Source organism: Scyliorhinus canicula, chromosome 16 (genome assembly GCF_902713615.1).
Source record: "Scyliorhinus canicula chromosome 16, sScyCan1.1, whole genome shotgun sequence".
In the NCBI taxonomy this organism is placed as follows: domain Eukaryota; kingdom Metazoa; phylum Chordata; class Chondrichthyes; order Carcharhiniformes; family Scyliorhinidae; genus Scyliorhinus; species Scyliorhinus canicula.
Window position 1 is genome coordinate 13,041,429 of NC_052161.1, and position 18,391 is coordinate 13,059,819.

At 46.4% G+C, this 18,391-nt stretch overlaps 1 long non-coding RNA gene across 1 annotated transcript in view; it reads right to left on the reverse strand.

Moving 5' to 3' along the window:
* The window catches only part of LOC119979734, a 39,832-nt gene extending 21,802 nt beyond the window's left edge, over nt 1-18,030 (reverse strand). The window contains exons 1-2 of the long non-coding RNA XR_005463773.1: nt 17,051-18,030; nt 5,507-5,559 (exon numbers count right to left, since the gene is read on the reverse strand). This is a non-coding gene — a long non-coding RNA (uncharacterized LOC119979734). The remainder of the gene's footprint in view (nt 1-5,506; nt 5,560-17,050) is intronic.
* Between the last annotated feature and the right edge of the window lie 361 nt (nt 18,031-18,391).

Consider the following 18,391-nt stretch of genomic DNA (forward strand, 5'->3'; position numbering starts at 1 on the left):
TCTTTGTTCTTTGTTCTTTGTGATGGTTTCCTCTCGGGGCATCATGACATCACTTGTCTCTACAATGTGTACTGCCCACGTATTATGTCTAAAAATAACATTTTGCAGTCAGTATTCAGTAAAGTGCCCCATTGAATGCCAGAGAGCTGAGCATTTGGGTAGCTCTCCTGGGACCTGGCCTATAAGGCACAGGGGTTTATATTGTCCCTCATTAGGAAGAAGTGATCCTGTTCAGAATGTAAATGAAGATCAATTAATTCGGTCTCTATTACCTCAAAAAGCTTATATATCATTCACATCCTTGCTTTACTATCTCAATCCTGCCTAATTGGCCTCTTTAACCCATTCGACCCACGTTCAGGGCAATGTGTAAAATGAGATCTAACAGGCGCAGACTAATCCCAGAGGCATATGAAGCGACATCACAAAGCTATTCCCTACTTGCAGCCTTAAATTCAGCAGTTTCAGGTCCGATGGTCGTTGGAATGATTGCCTGGGGGAGAAAAACAGAATTTGGTTCAACTGGGATTTGCTGTTTTTGTTGGATTATCCAAGGAGTTTAGAGGTAAAGAATGCCATGGGATTAACCCGGATGCTTCCCTGTGATAGCACCCTATAAACTTTGTTAGTCCAGCCATGGCTGGGGATTCCGACAGGCTCAATCCGCTGACAACCGACACTCAGTAAAATTGGAACCTATCATTCTGCTGTCAGGATAATGGAGCTCGTTCGAATTAAAAATTCTCATCATTTTAGTCAAATTTCCCAAGGCCTTGTCTCTCCCTATACCTCTGTAACATCCTCCAGCTCAACAACTCTCTGGTGTTGTGGGCCAGGTTTTAGAGAACCCCAAAGTGCATCATGGAGTTCACCTGACCCACAACTTTGAATAGATTTTGGTTATGGGGAGCACAAGGGCCCACTTTACAGGGGTGATGCAACAGAGAACTAAAAGTCATTTTAAATTAAAACAATGTTTATTTATGAAACCAGTTAACACTTTATAAACCCACAATAAACATCTTAACAACTATCAACACCAATTATCCCCACAGATACAATATTCTATAAGTAACCCGTAATCTTTTCTTATAACATCCCTAAGACAAAAGACCATTTTTAACACAGAGATCAGGTTTAAATTCTCTACTGAGAGCAGTTATCACTTTGAAATCACCCAAATGATCTGGAGACAGTCTTTAGATTGCAGAGAGATCCTTACGCAGTTGCTTGCTTTTCCTGCAGCTATCCAGCTCTCAAAACAAAACTAAACACACGCTGTAGCTGCCTGCTCAAAAGCGAAAGTGAAAGACAGACAGCCCAGCTCCACCCACACTCTAACATTACTGCAGCTATTTGATAAACACCCAGTTTTTAAAGGTACTCCCACATGACACTGGGAACTCTTGTTCTTCAAGTTCTGACCTCTTGTGTATGCTTGATTTCCTCTGCCTGACCATGGGTGGTTGTGAGTTCAGCTGTCAAGGCTTTACGCTCAATGATGGCATTTCCTCCCCCAAACTCCCGACCTCTCGAAGATTCTCATTAGAACCAACCTCTTTGACCCAGCTTGAAGCTTGGCCATTATAGTCCTGTGAAACACTTTACTGTGTTAAAGATGCTCTGCAAATGCAACTTGTTGTTGTAGTGTAAATATAGTTTTGGTTGCCTTGTGGTTCTAATGGCGTAGTAACCAACACAGACAGTAGTGGGCTCGCCAACACTAAACGCATTCAAATGGTCATTGGATAGGCATATGGACAATAAGGGATTAGTGTGGAGGGACTTTAGAGGGGTTTCACAGGACGGCGCAACATCGAGGGCCGAAGGGCCTATACTGTGCTGTAATGTTCTATTATGAGTTCAAAACCCTGGCACGGTAATTTGTAAAAGTAACTTGAATATAAAATTGTCAATTCGTGGCGTCAACACCAGAAATAAGTGATTTTTTTTTCTTTCTATAAATTTAGAATACCCAATTATTTTTGTCCAATTAAGGGGCAATCTAACGTGGCCAATTCACCTACCCTGCACATCCTTTGGGTTGTGGGGGTGAGACCCACGCAAACACGGGGAGAATGTGCAAACTCCACACGGACAGTGGCCCCGGGCCAGGTTCAAACCCAGATCATCACGTCGTAGGTAGCAGTGATAACCACTGCACCACCGTGCCACCCGACCAGAAAGAAGTGATGATAAAATCTGACCGATTGTTTCAAAAACTTTGATGATTCATGGTTGCCATTCAGGGTAGGGAAGCTGCCACCTGTGTCCACTATAGCCTATATGTGGCTCGAGAACTATGCTTCAAAGTTGACTCCAATGCCCCACGGTGTGGCCTAGCAAGCCACTCTCAGTTGATGGAGATGTGTAGCAAATGCGCTCTGAGCCCGAGAACAATCAATAAAAAGATAATTGGGGGCTGATGATGTGTCCCTGGGGCTGTTATGGTGTCAGTCGATCATGACTCATAGGGTTGCCCCTGAGGCTGAAGATTGTAGCTTCAAATCCTGGTCCAGGAACTGTGACCTGGCCGCCCCTTACCTGCACTACCAAGGGGTGTGCTGCACTATCCGAGGTGCTGCCTATTTTGGGTCAGACATTTAACCGAGGCCCCATCTACTTTTTGGACTCCCAACATTTATATCTCCACTAGAATCACTAAACCAATTAACATATTATCTGTAGTTAGCACTGCTGCTTCACACTCCAATTCCGGCCTCGGGTGACTGTCTCCCTGTGTCTGCGTGCGTTTCTTCCGGGTGCTCCGGTTTCCTCCTAAAGTCCAAAGGTGTGCAGGTTAGGTGGAATGGCCATGCTCAATTGCCCCTTAGTGTCCAACGGTTAGGTGGAGTTACTGGGTTCCGTGGATAGGGTGGAGGTGTGGGCTTAGGTAGGGTGCTCTTTCCAAGGGCCAGTGCAGACTCGATGGGTCGAATGGCCTCCTTCTGCACTGTCCACCCATCTTGTTGTTTACGTTATCGCTGTTTGTGGGATCTTGCTGTGTAGACATTACCTGCCACATTCCCTTGCACCTCCACAATCACCTCACTTCCAAACTATTTTCATTAGCTTGTGAACATGGTGGGACAACTTGATCACGTGAAAGACACTTTATAATTGCAAATTTGTATGTTCTGTAAGGAAAGACCTGCTCCCCAAGATGAGATGAGACTGCGTGCAGTTAGAACAGAGCTGATAGGTAGTTAATGAAGGAAAGAATAACTCGGTTTTATTTTTTACATTATTTTTACGCTCCCTCTTTATTTCTATCGCATTGCGTAATCACGAATGCAGAAGTGTCTGGAACCAGATTCCTCCCAATATCATCTTTGGTTAAGAGCAGAACCCCCCCCCCCCTCTCCCCTCCCTCCCCCCTCAACTCTGACCTCCGACCATCAGATGGAGCTTCTGTTTCCCTGAGATACTACTGGAGCTGAGAATTTGACAGTGTTTTCTGTTTGCATGATCTCTGTGCAAAAGCCCCAGCTGCTTGTAAAGAGGGTTCCCAGTTTGGGTACCTCCCAGCCATTCAGTCAAAGGATTAAAGAATCGCAGACCTGGTGAGAGATTGCTGGCAGCCTTGCACTCCAGAAAATCCTGTCACAGTTCAGGTTGCTGTCTGTCTTTTAAACAGGAGTGCCTTCACAAGACTGACTAGCAGCCTTTTAAATCCCCTGGTAGAGAGAGAGCAGAGAGAGAGGATCATCCTGCTGCTTGCTGGCCTACATCTTCTCATAGAACTCAGGACAAAATGGAGCTCTTCACATGACCCACCTTTCTTCTGGAATGGCTCCACTAACCGCGAGCAAAAACAGGAGATGGCTTAGAATTCCAGCCTCACTGATTGGCTGCTTGCCCAGTCTATCAAACTGGCATCATGGGCTCTGCCACAGAACCTGAAGGAGAGGTCCTAGCTAGTCCATTGGACCAGGGGAGTTTTTGGTTGGGCAACAGCTTGCACGAAGATTGTAGATTAAAGGCAGCCAGGACAGGAATTAAAACGCAAACACAGAACAGACAAAGGTTTTACAACAGTATGAGAATTAGCGTTTGTGTATTAGAATATATGTGTGAGTGTGACTGTGTGAGCATGTGTGTGTGAGAGAGTTGCGAGTGTATATGCGTGAGTATATGTATGTGTGTGAATGAGAGTGTGAGAGAATGTGTGAGTGTGAGGGTGTGTGTATGTGTGAGAAAATATGAACATGTGCATGAGACTGTATGAGAATTAGTGTTTGTGTATCAGAACATCTGTCTGTGTGTGTAAGAGAGTTGTGAGTGTATATGCGTGCGTGTATGTCTGTATGTGAATGGGAGTGTGAGAGAATGTGAGTGTGAGGGTGTGTGTGTAAGAAAATATGAACATGTGCATGAGACTGTGTATGAGAATTAGTGTTTGTGTATCAGAACATCTGTCTGTGTGTGTAAGAGAGTTGTGAGTGTATATGCGTGCGTGTATGTCTGTATGTGAATGAGAGTGTGAGAGAATGTGTGAGTGTGAGGGTGTGTGTGTGAGAAAATATGAACATGTGCATGAGACTGTGTAAGAGAATTAGTGTTTGTGTATCAGAATGTCTGTCTGTGTGTGTGTAAGTGTATGAGTGTGAGAGCTGACAGTGTGTATGCGTGTGTGTGAGTCTGTGTTAGAAAATATGAGCATGTGCTTGAGAGAGTGATTATATGTGTGAGAAAATGAGTGTGTGCATGAGCGTGTATGCATGGCAAGTTGTGAGTATGAGAATGTGTGTATATGTGTGAGAAAATGAGTGTGCGCATGAGAGAGTGTGTGTGTGAGAATGTGTGTGTACATGTTATTTTTAAGAGCCTTTGCACCGTTGAATATTGTGGCGAGGCTGTAGGTGGTGGTGCTGGGATGATCTAATTAGATTTAATGAGCTTGTGTTGTATCTGTGCTGCTGCTGATAATTCTTTCCGTCTCATTCTGAATATGGTTTCTGTGTTGCTCAAACAATGAAAGTGTGTCAGGTTGTGGACTCCCAGGCCATGTGCCTTTGTGAGGTATATGTCCTGCTCACGAGCAGCATTTTGAATGGAGTACCGCCACTTCCCGAAGGGGAATGATTTGTGCTAATGTTGCTTCAGTTGCTGAAAGCTGCATTGTTATAAAGAGCCAGTGTCTGATATTGCAAAGTTGCAAAAAGAACATTACAAAGAGAACTGACTATTATTGGTTCAAACCTAACAGCTAATTAACCAGTTCACCGCTAAAGATTAATAGCAATTGTGTGTCATGACACTGGAAATATATTCATGAAGGATTTTTTTTCCATTTGGCATTTTTAGTGGCCAGTCTTGGTTCTAATCTTTGGGGTTCACCAAAGTGCTACACTGCCAATTATATTTCCATGTGCAGTTACTGTTGGTATGTGAGCGAGAGTGGTGGTGGGTCTGGGGTGGGTTCAATGGGGGGATTTTGTCGGTGGTGGGTCCTTACTCATTAGTTTGTTGGGCTAGGAGAGAGCAGTGATGTAAAGGCTCTTACCCGCTGGATAGAGCTCCCAGTGCCTCCTTTAACCTGTCAGGTTTCTCAAGGACCTGGAAAAAATAAAGACGTACCAATTTCAATGGAAGATGCACAGCCTTCCTCAAGAGATTTCAACACCAGGCCACTTCCTGTTGTGATTGCCAGAGGTTTATGTCAGAGATTTAGCAGATGGTTCTATTGTTTCTGGTATTAATCCAGTGCCAATTCTTTTAGTCTAATTTAGCAACATGAAACCAAAGTACATCTTGTTCAACTCCCTGGCATTCACATGGTCAAACATAATGGAATTGTTGGCTAATCATCTCAGTTAATTAGTCTACAACAGGTCCAGATATGAGATAAGGAAAATCTCCAATAAATAAAGCTTTAGGAACATGGGCGGGATTCTCTGGGAATTGGCGGGGCGGGGAGAAACGGCACAGTGGAGTGGCGGGAACTGCTCCGGCGTTAGGGCCGGCCCAAAGGTGCGGAATCCTCCTCACCTTCAGGGGCTAGGACGGTGCAGGAGTGGTTTACGCCCCGCCGGCCGGCGTGGAAGGCCTTTGCCGCCGTGCCAGCTGGGGCCGAAGGGCCTCCACCGGCTGGCGCGGGTCCGCGCATGCGCTGGACGTCAGCGTCTGCTGACGTCAACCCCGCGCATGGCGCAGGGGGGAGGTCACCTTCACGCTGGCCATTGCGGAGGCCTACACGGCCGGCGCGTAGCAATAGAGTGCCCCCACAGCACAGGCCCACCTGTGGATTGGTGGGGCCCGACCGCGGGCCAGGCCACCCGGCGGGTGGTCAGAGAATCCCGCCCCATAGGTCCCAACTGACTCCACCCAAACTCTTTTCTTGCCAGAATCTCAAAACCCAATACCGCACCTTCCCCCCACCCCTGGTCCTCTCTTTTTCCTGTAGTCTACAGACCTTGAATCAATAGTCACTTGATAGTACAGAACTTGAATATTGCTGAAAAGGGAGAAATGTTGCTGAAGCTTTTCACCTTGCACTCACCAGGACAAATACAAGAATTCAAACAATCACAACAATTTAAAAAAATAAATTTAGAGTACCCAATTCATTTTTTCCAATGAAGGGGCAATTTAGCGTGGCCAATTCGCCTACCCTGCGTATGTTTTTGGGTTGTGGGGGTGAAACCCACGCAGACACGGGGAGAATGTGCAAACTCCACACGGACAGTGACCCAGGGCCGGGATCGAACCTGGGACCTCAGCGCCGTGAGGCAGCAGGGCTAATCACTGTGCCACCGTGCTGCCCCAACAGCAATTTATATCGCAGGGGGAAAGGGGGATGATTGGTTGGCAAGCTGACTCGATTGGCTGAGGTGTTACCATGAAGAAAACAGTGAGGCATTATAGGCTTCCCAACTCCTGGGTAAATAAGTAAAGCGGTATTTTGCAAACTATTTTTCCTGGGACCCACTTTTACCAACCATGTGACCTTTGCGACCCATGCTGGCTGACCTTTTCACCTCACGCCTGCCGACCTTCATGATCCACTGCAGCAGACCTTTGCGACTCCCAGCCAATCTTCACAACAAATCAGGAGGTTTACAAAAACGGGATCAGGAATGAGAAATTTCAGTTATGAGGATAGATTGGAGAGGTTGGGACTGTTCTCCTTGGAGAGAAGAAGGCTAAGAGGAGATTTGATAGAGGCGTTCAAAATCATGAGGGGACTGGACAGGGTAGATGGGGAGAAACTGCTCCTACCCGTAAAAGGATCAAGTACGAGAGGGCACAGATTTTAAATGATTTGCAAAAAGAAGCAAATGTGATGTGGGAACAAACTTTTTCACACAGCAAGCGGTTCGTGCCTGGAAGCACTAACGGGAAGTGTGGTGGAAATTGAGGACCAATTGAGGCATTCATGAGGGCGCTAGATGATTATTTGAATAGAAACAATATGCAGGGGTGCAGGAAATGGCAATAGACCATATTGTTCATTCGGAGAGCAAGTGCAGACATGATGGAGAGAATGGTCTCCTTTTGCGCCATAACAATTCTGTGCCTTAATACTTAACCTTGGTGTCTCCTATTATTCCTTGATTTATCTTGCTTTCCCTCCTATCTGTTTTTTCACCCTCTTATCTCTCCGGGGCTCAGGGGCTGTTTAGCACAGGGCTAAATCGCTGGCTTTGAAAGCAGACCAAAGAAGGCCAGCAACACGGTTCAATTCCTGTACCAGCCTCTCCGAACAGGCGTCGGAATGCGGCGACTAGGGGCTTTTCACAGTAACTTCATCTGAAGCCTACTTGTGACAATAAGCGATTTTCATTTCGATTTTCCTTCCTTGCAGGCTAACACGCATTACTGTTTTTGGGAGCTTGCTGTGCACAAATTGGCTGTCAAATTTCCTACATTACAACAGTGATTACGCTTGAAAAGTGCCAAATTGGCCATAAAATGATACGGGAAATCCTGAGATCATGAAAAAACCCCAGAAACGTCCGCTCTCATATCCAGCTCCATTTGGAGTATATGATCATTCACTAGTATTGGAACATGAATAGGGGCCACACGGGGCAGTGCCAAATAGTTCAGCTGCATCCAAGCCTCATTCTTTGCCTATTCTGCTTCATCCAGATGCAAGGCCCGGCCCCACGGCTGAAGCCTATGTTGACCAGAGAGCCTGGAACGCTGGCCCTGCTGTGGCCTGAGGGTGTGCCTAGACTGGTGTCCATATGTCACACATGGTCCGGAATCAGCTTTAGCCAAGTCTGGGGAGCCGAGTCTAGGGATGCGCATATTTCAGCGGCTGGCTCTTCGCTCCGGGGCTCTTTGGCATTCGGTCCAGGCTGTGAGGATACCATGTGAGGGGCAACACCCCAAAACATTTACCTCCATCCCTTGTATCTTTCGGATGCCATGTTCTGCATTTTCTTGGGACAGGGAGATCTGTAGCATCTGTTGAAAAGTTAGGCGAACTTCACCCAAAGTTTTTTTCTGAGCTTCTGTATTACTAGTACCGCAGACCAAACGATCATGGAGCATATCGGACAAAACAGTTCCACCCTCACAAAACCCGGTGAAGTTCCACAGCAGAGATACAAAATCGGTGACGGACTCACCGGGCGATCTCTCCGCCGTATTAAACCAATATCTTTGAATGATTATTTTGGGGTTGGGTAAAGGTATAGCTGAGGCAGAAGCCTGAGAAGAAATGCACGAACTAAGGAAAACCCAGCAGGTGGCTGCAGGTGGAAACTAAAGTTGCAAAACACGTCACAGAAAATCGCCAGAATATTTTTCCAGATTCTCAAGGATCTATCCCTAACCTTCGCCCTGAAACAAGGAAAAGAATTAGGCATTGCAAATTTCAGTGGTGGTGTACCAGGTTTACGAATTGTATTGCAACAGGAGACCAAGACTCTCCTTAATTTTAAATAAAAATTCAATAATAAAAATTCCTTGTTGGTTCCTTTTGCGTTAGTTTTGGTGAGGGGATTGATAAGAACACTCTCTGGCAACTCTGCAATAACGGGACAATGGGAGCGGGTGGATTTCAACCTCTTGAAAATATCGCTCCTGTAAAAGTCAGCTCCCTAATTCAGTGATGGGCTAGGTAGTGAGTGGGCCGCATCAGTGGCCCTCGTTCATCTCAGTGGGTTGCAAATTTAAAATCAGGCTTGTTCACTAACCATGGCCCCGTCAATAAGATTAAATATATTTAATACACACCAAATATTTCATGGCGAGTTATAGAAAATACTTAATCATTTGTATGTTAATAAAACTCTCGTCAGCTTCAAATGCTAAAAACAAAAGAAATGTTTACACTTTGGATGCAGAGGCGGCTCTCGTGGTCAATGTTGTGAGCAATCAGCACACACCTCACTTCACTAGCCCTCGCTTCACATGCGAATCATTTCAGTCATACCGGTGGGAATAAAAACGGCACGGATGGAAATCAGCGGAACGTGGCAACTCTGCGCGTGGGCAGTGGTCGATGAAATGTTTCGTGGGCCCCACTCAGAACCCAGATGGGCCGTGTGTGGCCCCTGGGCTATAGGCTCCCCACCATTGCCCTAATTTCTGGCTAAAAACATAGTCCTTAGAAACTCAACTTTTAAACGAGTGTATATTATAACATTTCTAACTTTTCTCAGCTCTGATGAAAGATTATCGACTTGAAACATGAACTCTGTTGCTCTCTCCACGGATACTGTCAGATGTGCTGAGGATTGCCAGCGTTTTCTGCGTCTATTTCAGATTTCCAGCGCCCGCAAAACTTTCCTTTTGTAGTTAGAAAGTTTGGCTTTTAGTGAGACTTCAAGAGCTGTGGGGATTAATGTGAGTGCAGGCCTCAGCTTGAAAGGCAAAGATGAAGGAAAATTCCATGGATTGAAGTCTCTCAAGTACACATTAGAGTTACCGTATTGAGGAAATGCTTCAGGGGATTGGAACCAACTCAGTCTGATTCACAAACCACCAGCTTAACCCTGAATGGGAATTCTCAGTTGCAGTGCAAGGCGCGGGTGAAATACCACAAATTTCTTCTGCAAAGTATCCAGTGTCACGGGGAAGGTACTGAAGCGAAGTTAATCTTTATATCACGTGGGTGATGAGTTGAACACAAGATGATGCTTGACCAGAGCTTTGTTACAAAGTTCTTCTGGAGCTCCGGCCGTGAGTCAAACACTGAACCCCCCCCCCCCCCCCCCCGTGTTACTGGGGAAAATGCTGATAATAGTAATGGATGGGGGGGGCTGTAGAATGTGAAGCCATTCATTGCATCTTTATGTTTTAACTAAACAGCTTAGGTAAAGAGCCAATAGTGCAGAAGCCGATCGTGTCAGAGGATGCAAGACAACTCAGAAAGTATTGGCTGCACGCCACCAGACCTGGAGTTTAAAAATCTGCAAGGCAAAGGAAAAACTGAGGAATGTAAAAGCCACTGACTTTCATTAAGAAAATTTTTTTTTAGAGTACCCAATTCTTTTTTCCCAATTCAGGGGTAAGTTAGTGTGGCCAATCCACATACCCTGCACATCTTTTTGGATTGTGGGGGTGAGACCCACGCAAACACGGTGAGAATGCGCAAACTCCACATGGACAGTGACCCGGGGCCGGGATCGCAGCCGCGAGGTGCTAACCACTGCGCCACCTTGCCGTCCCGCCATTTACTTTCAGAGCAGAAATGGAGGTCACATCGCATCTGATAGAAATCAGATTTTCTGTTTAGCTATAGACGAGATAGATAAAAGGTTTAATTGAGAAATCATTAAGAGTAATTGACGGGCGGCATGTGGCACGGTGGTTAGCACTGGGACTGCGGCGCCGAGGAGTTCGAATCCCGACCCTGGGTCACTGTCCGTGTGGAGTTTGCACATTCTCCCCATGTCTGCCCAAAACCCAAAGATGTGCAGGGTAGGTGGATTGGCCGGGCTAAATCGCCCCTTAGTTGGAAAAGAAAAATAATTGGCTACTCTAAATTTATAAAAAAAAAAGATTAATTGACTAAATCATGTCAACCATGAGAGTGAGGAAAGCTGACGAGCTGGGAACTAATCAGATAAGACTTTAAATTTTCACATTTTGAAAGTTGCTCGAAACTGGCCAGAGACCAAGGCTAGTGACAAAAGACTTCATCGTATGCAGTTGTATTCCCAGGCCTGGAGAGTTGCGTTTCCATGGTAACAGTCAGTCAGGGTTATAATGACTTTTCGAAAACTGTGTTAACCTAATTAATGTTAGAGGCATAATTGGCAAACCAGGCTATGGAAAATTACACCAAGACCTGTATCTCTTAAATTGACAGACAGACAGTTTGGTCGAAGTGAGTGAATTATAAATTAGTTGTAGCCAATCACAGCTGTAAAGAAGGCGAAACTTTAAGATAATGATCTTCTTAAAAATCACTTGTCGGGATGGAAAAATCCATTCCGGAATCAATCTATCACTTTCTGAAACCTATGCCTTTGCTATCGCCATTTTTTCTTTTGTTTAAATCAATCCGTAATTTTGTACCGTGAATTATGATTTGAAGAATTACCACGAGTTGTATATTAAACTCAATCACTGTAGTCGCTAAAGACAATCAATCTGACCTAAGTTTGTATTGTAACCAGGAGTTTACCAGTAGACACTAAAACTGACGAATACAGTTCAACAAAACTTTACCAAAAGCGCAGCCTGAATTTCTGTTATTTGGGAACGAAGAAGGGATAACGCATATCCAGGGCTCCGAATAGACACAGAGATCCATCAGCGTCCATGTTGTCCCTTTGCTGGATCCATTCCAGGTTAGTCTCACTGAGAAACCCCCACCACTACACAGCCTTATATCGTCCTTAGGCTTCAGTCAATTATTCCTTTAAAAGCTGCAATGGTCTCTCCCTCCCGATGGCCAAGTATTTCATGCTTCAACATTTTCTGCATAACGGATGTTTCTCCTATAACATCCGTACCCACTCACTTAGTGACAATTTTAAATTGATGGTCCCTCACCAATTTCCGATCAACCACACAAAATGGTTTACCCCATCAAAACCTTTCAGAATTAAAAAAAAAACTCTATTAAATCTCTTTCCTGCGCTCCGAGGGGAAGATTGTTATTGTATCTCGGGTCTCTTCTCAACACTTACAGTTTTCCACTGCTGCCATCGTTCGCCATCAGTTGAGACTCAGTAGTTAGATCACCTGCCTTGATGTAACAAGATTTTAGTTTCAAGTCCCACTCCAGCGCTTGAACAGGACAATCGAGGCTGACATTTCAGTGCAGCACTGCGGGTGCGCCATACTGTTGGGAGTGCTGTCTTTCGGAAGAGAGAGGTTAAACTAGGTCCCAGCTGCTCGGATGGATGTAAAAGATTCCATGGTACTTACATTAAAAAAATGTGTTCATGGGATGTTGGCATCGCTGGCTAGAACAGCATTTATTGCCCATGCCTAATTGCCATTGAGAAGTGGCTGGTGAGCCATATTCTTGAACTGCTCTTGTAGGAATACCCACTGTGCTGTCAGGGAGGATTTTGACCCAGTGACAGCGAAGGAACGGCATTATAGTTCCAAGTCAGGGGGATGTGTGACCTGGAAGGGAATTTCCAGGTGGCAGTGTTCCCATGTATCCCCTTCCCCTGTCCTTCCAGGTGGTAGAGATTGCGGATTTGGAAGGTGCTGTCCGTTGCGTTCACGGAAGCAGCCACACAGGAAGCGTTAGGAACTAAAGATTTATTTACGGTAGAACGAACACTCGATGGACACTGGTCCCAGAAGGGACTACCCGTGCCCAGCCCACGCTCGGACTGAGGGGTTTTATATCCTGGTTTGCTCTTTTGTTGATGAGGGCACTCCGCCCCTCAGCAGGGAAGCCCGTATTCCATGAGACGCACAGGGAACTTAATCAGCCTGGCTCCGTGTGTCTCGTGTAGGTTGCAACACTGTCGTAGGAGCCTTAGCAAGTTGCTGTAGTGCATCTTGTAAATGGCACACACTGTTGCCAATGTGCGATGGAAGTGGGGGTTGTGAATGATGACGGTGGTGGATGGGGTTCAAATCAAACAGGCTGCTTTGTCCTGGATGGTGTCCAGGAACTATTTTCGAGAGAGCAGGGCAGTTATCCCTGTTGTCCAAACCAATGTCTATCCCTCAATTACATCACGAAAGCAGATTATTTGGTCATTATCAGTTTGTTAACCTCGTTTATAAATGTTGGCAGAATACAGGTGCTGACGCAACCAAAACAGAAGCTTGTTGACGAATTTATGCCGTGTTCCCATTACGTTTAACGTCCTTTTCATCATGGTGCAGTCAAAACGTGTGTGCCTTTAAAAAAAGAAATCTACTTGTTTCATAGATTTAATAGAATTTACAGTGCAGAAGGAGGCCATTCGGCCCATCATGTCTGCACCGGCTCTTGGAAAGAGCACCCTACCCAAGCCCATACCTCCACCCTATCCCCATAACCCAGTAACCCCACCCAACACTAAGGGCAATTTGGACCCTGAGGGCAATTTATCATGGCCAATCCACCTAACCTGCACATCTTTGGACTGTGGGAGGAAACCGGAGCACCCGGAGGAAACCCATGCACACACGGGGAGAACGTGCAGACTCCGCACAGACAGTGACCCAAGCCGGGATTCGAACCTGGGACCCTGGAGCTGTGAAGTATTTGTGCTAACCACTATGCTACCATGTGTGTTCTCACAGCCTATCTTCAGGGACTGCTGTAGTTTTGAATTGTCAGCACGGCATCAGAATAGGATGATGCAATGCCTCTTATCCATGCAGCAGGCCTTGAAAAGCTTTTCCCTGCTTGATTTCCTCCTCCACAATCTTCCCAAGGTGCCAGGGGAACGTTAAAATTCCATGGGCGATGCCCAATCTCTACCCTCTCATCAGGCGACCGTCTTTCATGGGTGAGTCTCGACCGGGGGTGATGAGAAACTATTGGGGAGATGCGTAGCAGCTCTTTCCTGATCTTGGCCGCTCCCATTGCACTCGCACCCACCTCGTACCCAGGTGCTGATTGCTGAGTCGATCGTGGCCAATAGTGGTAATGTCACCGGATCAGTAATCCAGAAGCCCAGGTTAATTTGCCGGGGCTGTGGGTTCAAATCCCACCACAGCGGTAGTTGGAATTTCAATTCAGTATTGCTGGGTGTGATGAACGGTATTAATAACTGCTGTAAACGGTACCTGACCTTTAATACCTTACCCCTTTAAGATGCTTGGAACCCTGGGGGACTCCGCCTCTGGCTACGCCCCCAGGGAACAGTATATAGGATAAGGCTCCATGTGGTGAGCACACTTCTCTTGGATGCTGTTCAGTTCTCTGTAGATTAAAGCCTTTTGATTGCCGACCTCGCTCTCGCGCCGTAATTGAGGGCGCCTCACCGGGAAAAAGAGATGTGTCGAAGCTTCTTGCCTTCCACTCACCAGGCCACTTTGCAAGAATACCAGTGTAAAGGAACAACAACAATTGGTACTGTACGACAAGAGAATGCAGTCAGCACTCTCTTCTGGTAACAGTATAAGTTATATTGGCGTAAAACCAGGGTAGCCATTTGGAATTGTTCTTTTTGCAAAAAATATTGAATCCGCAGAACACGCTGTCCTCTCACTCTGAATTCCTTCCAGCTCAATGTGGACTCCTAGGTCAGGGTGGTCTCCTAGGCCAGTTGAAATCACCTAAGAACATCTGAGGAAGTGTCCAAACCGTTTCTCCCCCTCACCAACCCCCCCCCCCCCCAATAACCTTGGCTTGTACGCTGTGAGGTAGTCGGTATTAGAGGTATTACGGTACCTCTAAATAATGCTGTAAGACCATTGGTGTGGGAGTTACCTGAGACTGCTGTTTCATTGGTGAAGCCTGCCTGCTGGTTCCGCCCAGTAAGGCGGAGTATAAGAGCCCGTGTCTCCCCAGCAGCTGCCTTCTGTATCTGCGTTGCTGGGGGAAACATCTAGTGCAATAAAGCCTTCAATTGTCATCCAATCTCGCTTCTGGAGTTATTGATTGTGCATCACGCTGTTCTTGTTTTCACTTTTTCCAAGCAATCACATGGGGTGTGTACGTATTAGACAGGCCCAACAGGATAAACTGCAAGGACCTGTCGGTCTTTACCTGTCTGTCCGTATTCGTAAACAAACCGAAGGTGTCACATCTCCAGGGCGATGAGCCACACTTTCACGAATTGTAAACAAGACCAGTCGATATTGTGCTGTGTTGGTGAATTCCAGTCCCTATCTGTACCACTGTACTGACTGTCTGTCCTGACACTTAATGAATCTTTGATTTGTGACCAATTACTGCCAGATATAGCTGAATGCCCAGAGCTATCTTTTGTAATATTCAAATAAAACTTCAAACATTTAAAACATTGAAAGAGAAAAGGGGGTGGGGGGGGGGGGGGGGGGGTGGGAGCAGTTGTTAGCAAGGGAATCTATTTTGGGTAAGGGCAGGGAAATGTTATTAAAACTTTGAAGATTGCTGAAGCTTTGCTGACCTTTGCTGCGTTAATTAATGACATCAGTGTTACCATGGCACAGGGCAGGAATATAGATTGTTTACCTTAGAACTTAATTACTGTTTTCTGCACTTTGACTGGAAGCAACTTGGTATGGTAGACATTCATTATCTTCTACATTATATTAGCTCGTCTTCTTCTTTTGACTTCTGCATGTCTGGCGAACTAAAAGGCTGGCAGCATATTTGTGTTCCAGGATTAGCAACTCAGGGTGGGACATTCCAGCAACCACCCCCCACCAGGGTGGGATATTCCAGCCCCCCCACAGGGTGGGATATTCCAGCCCCACCCCCCTCAGGGTGGGATATTCCAACCCCACCCCCCACCAGGGTGGGATATTCCAGCCCCCCCCCCCCCCCACAGGGCGGGATATTCCAGCCCCCCCCCCCACAGGGTGGGATATTCCAACCCCACCCCCCACCAGGGTGGGATATTCCAGCCCCCCCCCCCCACTGGTGTGGTGATATGCATCACTGTAAATACACAAGGGGTTAATGTAGATACACTGCGACTGAGTGAACACTAGAGGGAGCACCAGAGACATCATGACACACAGACATTCAACCAATAGGTCAGTAAGATAGGACATGACCAATAGGCAGTCAAGACACATCCAGCGGTGACACTACCACAAGGGGGTTACCCATAAAAAAGGACAGGGCACACATGCTCTTTCTCTTTCCATAGGCGACACTCAGAGAGACAGGGGCAGGTCAGGGAAGCATCACACCCACCGCATGGCTTAGAGCAGACTGGTTAGTTAGACTGAGTTACTAGAGATAGATTAGCAGGAGAGTCGAAACCAAGTAGAATTGTTAACTGTTCAATAAATGTGTTAAAGCTATCTCCAAGTCTGAAACTTCCTTTGTCAGAATATACATCAAGGAAGCAGCTTATGCTACATGAAGAAGCATAATACAACACTGGAAAGCACACACTCTGCTAACCCCTTCCTTCACTTTCCAAAACCATTGCCTCCTTGTAGGTGTTTACCTTCATATAGCTGAGGCGATGGTACAGGCAAGTATCCACAGGGAATGTGCGGGTGCTGTTCAACTGCGATGCTGCACCCGGATGGCAAATAAACCATCCTGGAACTCAGGGAATGAGATAGCAAGCATGACTCCGTAATATTACAGGCACAGACTATTGGTCAGGGCCAAGCACAAGAATGGGGAGTGGGGATGATTACTACTCAAAAGCATAAAGTACTCGTGTGAAGGGAAACTGCTGGTGAGGTTTAAGAACTGGGAATGGAAGTTTAAACGTAAAAGATGTAAACAAAAGTAATTCTGATGGATACACAAGACCAACATTCCGGGGTCTAAGCAGGAAAATTGGAAGCACAGCAGCTGTAGAATAGGAGGGACAGGAACGCAGTGGACAAACGGAGTTGTTCAAATCAAGTTTGAAACTTGCAACTTCACCTGAAGCATTGATGCTCGCTCATTTACAGAAAGAGTGGGTCAGAACGCACAGGCGCTTCAGTGAAATGTGCCTTTCGAAATCTGTCAACAGTGCGAAGGAGTTCACAATGAAACATATTAACATGAATTATCATAGATACCCACCTACACAGAGGTCCTGAACCCACAGGTGCTGACTGACGAGTTTGGATAAAGCATTCCGAGCAAGAGGCCAAATATGCAAATTACAGTGTGAAGCACGAAGGATCCAATTTCTGTTTTTATAGGTAAACAAACTATCTTGCACATGCAAGAACAGATCCACCCACCACTGCTTCCGTGGTTTGTTTAAAATCAACCGTTTCAGTGGAGCTTTTTATTTAAAAAGACATTTTTGAACGGACGCAATGTTCGATAAGGGGAGGATACTCGTGGGTCTGAATGCCGAACATTTTAGAGGCGACTCCAACCTCAATCCTCACAAGCAAATGACAACAGGATGGGCACGGGCTTCTTTTTCTGCTTGTTATTTTCAACACGACAGGAAATGAAAAATGGAATGAAAATCGCTTATTGTCACGAGTAGGCTTCGAATGAAGTTACTGTGAAAAGCCCCTAGTCGCCACATTCCGGCGCCTGTTCGGGGAGGCTGGCACGGGAAGACAGTGTTTAAGGAAAGGACACTTACTGAAGCGAAAGACTGAAAGTTGAGAAAGCAATGACATGATGAGGGGCCCCTTCGTGTCCGTTTTCTTCATCCCCCCCCCCCCCCGCCGGGCCAAGTGAAGACACTAATGATTGGCTGCAACCTGCTTGCCTGGGTAGTGGCTGCCACCCCACCCGGTCCACGTGCCTACAATTCGTACATTGGCCTTGACCACAAGAATCGGCGGACTGTTTGACCATGGTGCGGGATGGGGGGCGGAGGCATTAATGTGGAGCCGAAGGTTCACTAACTACAGTCCAGGAAATATTTCCCAGTGTGTGTGGCTCAGGTTCTCCCTGGATTGACACACCAAAACCAGTGGAAACATTTAAATGGGTGGCACAGTAGCATAGTGGTTAGCACTGTTGCTTCACAGCTCCAGGGTCCCAGGTTCGATTCCCGGCTTGGGTCACTGTCTGTGCGGAGTCTGCACGTTCTCCCCGTGTCTGCGTGGGTTCCACCCACAAGTCCCTAAAGACGTGCTTGTTAGGCAATTTGGACATTCTGAATTCTTCCTCTGTGGAGCCGAACAGGCGCCGGAATGTGCCGACGCCGGGATCTTCACAGTAACTTCATTGCAGTGTTGGTGTAAGCCTACGTGTGAAAATAAAAATTATTAAATTAAATCCTAACGCGATACCCATCCCCATTTTAATTCCTCCAGCCTGACCCCCTCCGACCTTCGTTATCTCGGCCAAGTCGCCATTTCTGATGCGCGAGCCCAAATCACATGGAGAGCTATTCGGTCAGATGCAGCATCACAGGCCCGCCCAAATCCTGCAGAGGGAACATAGCCGTGT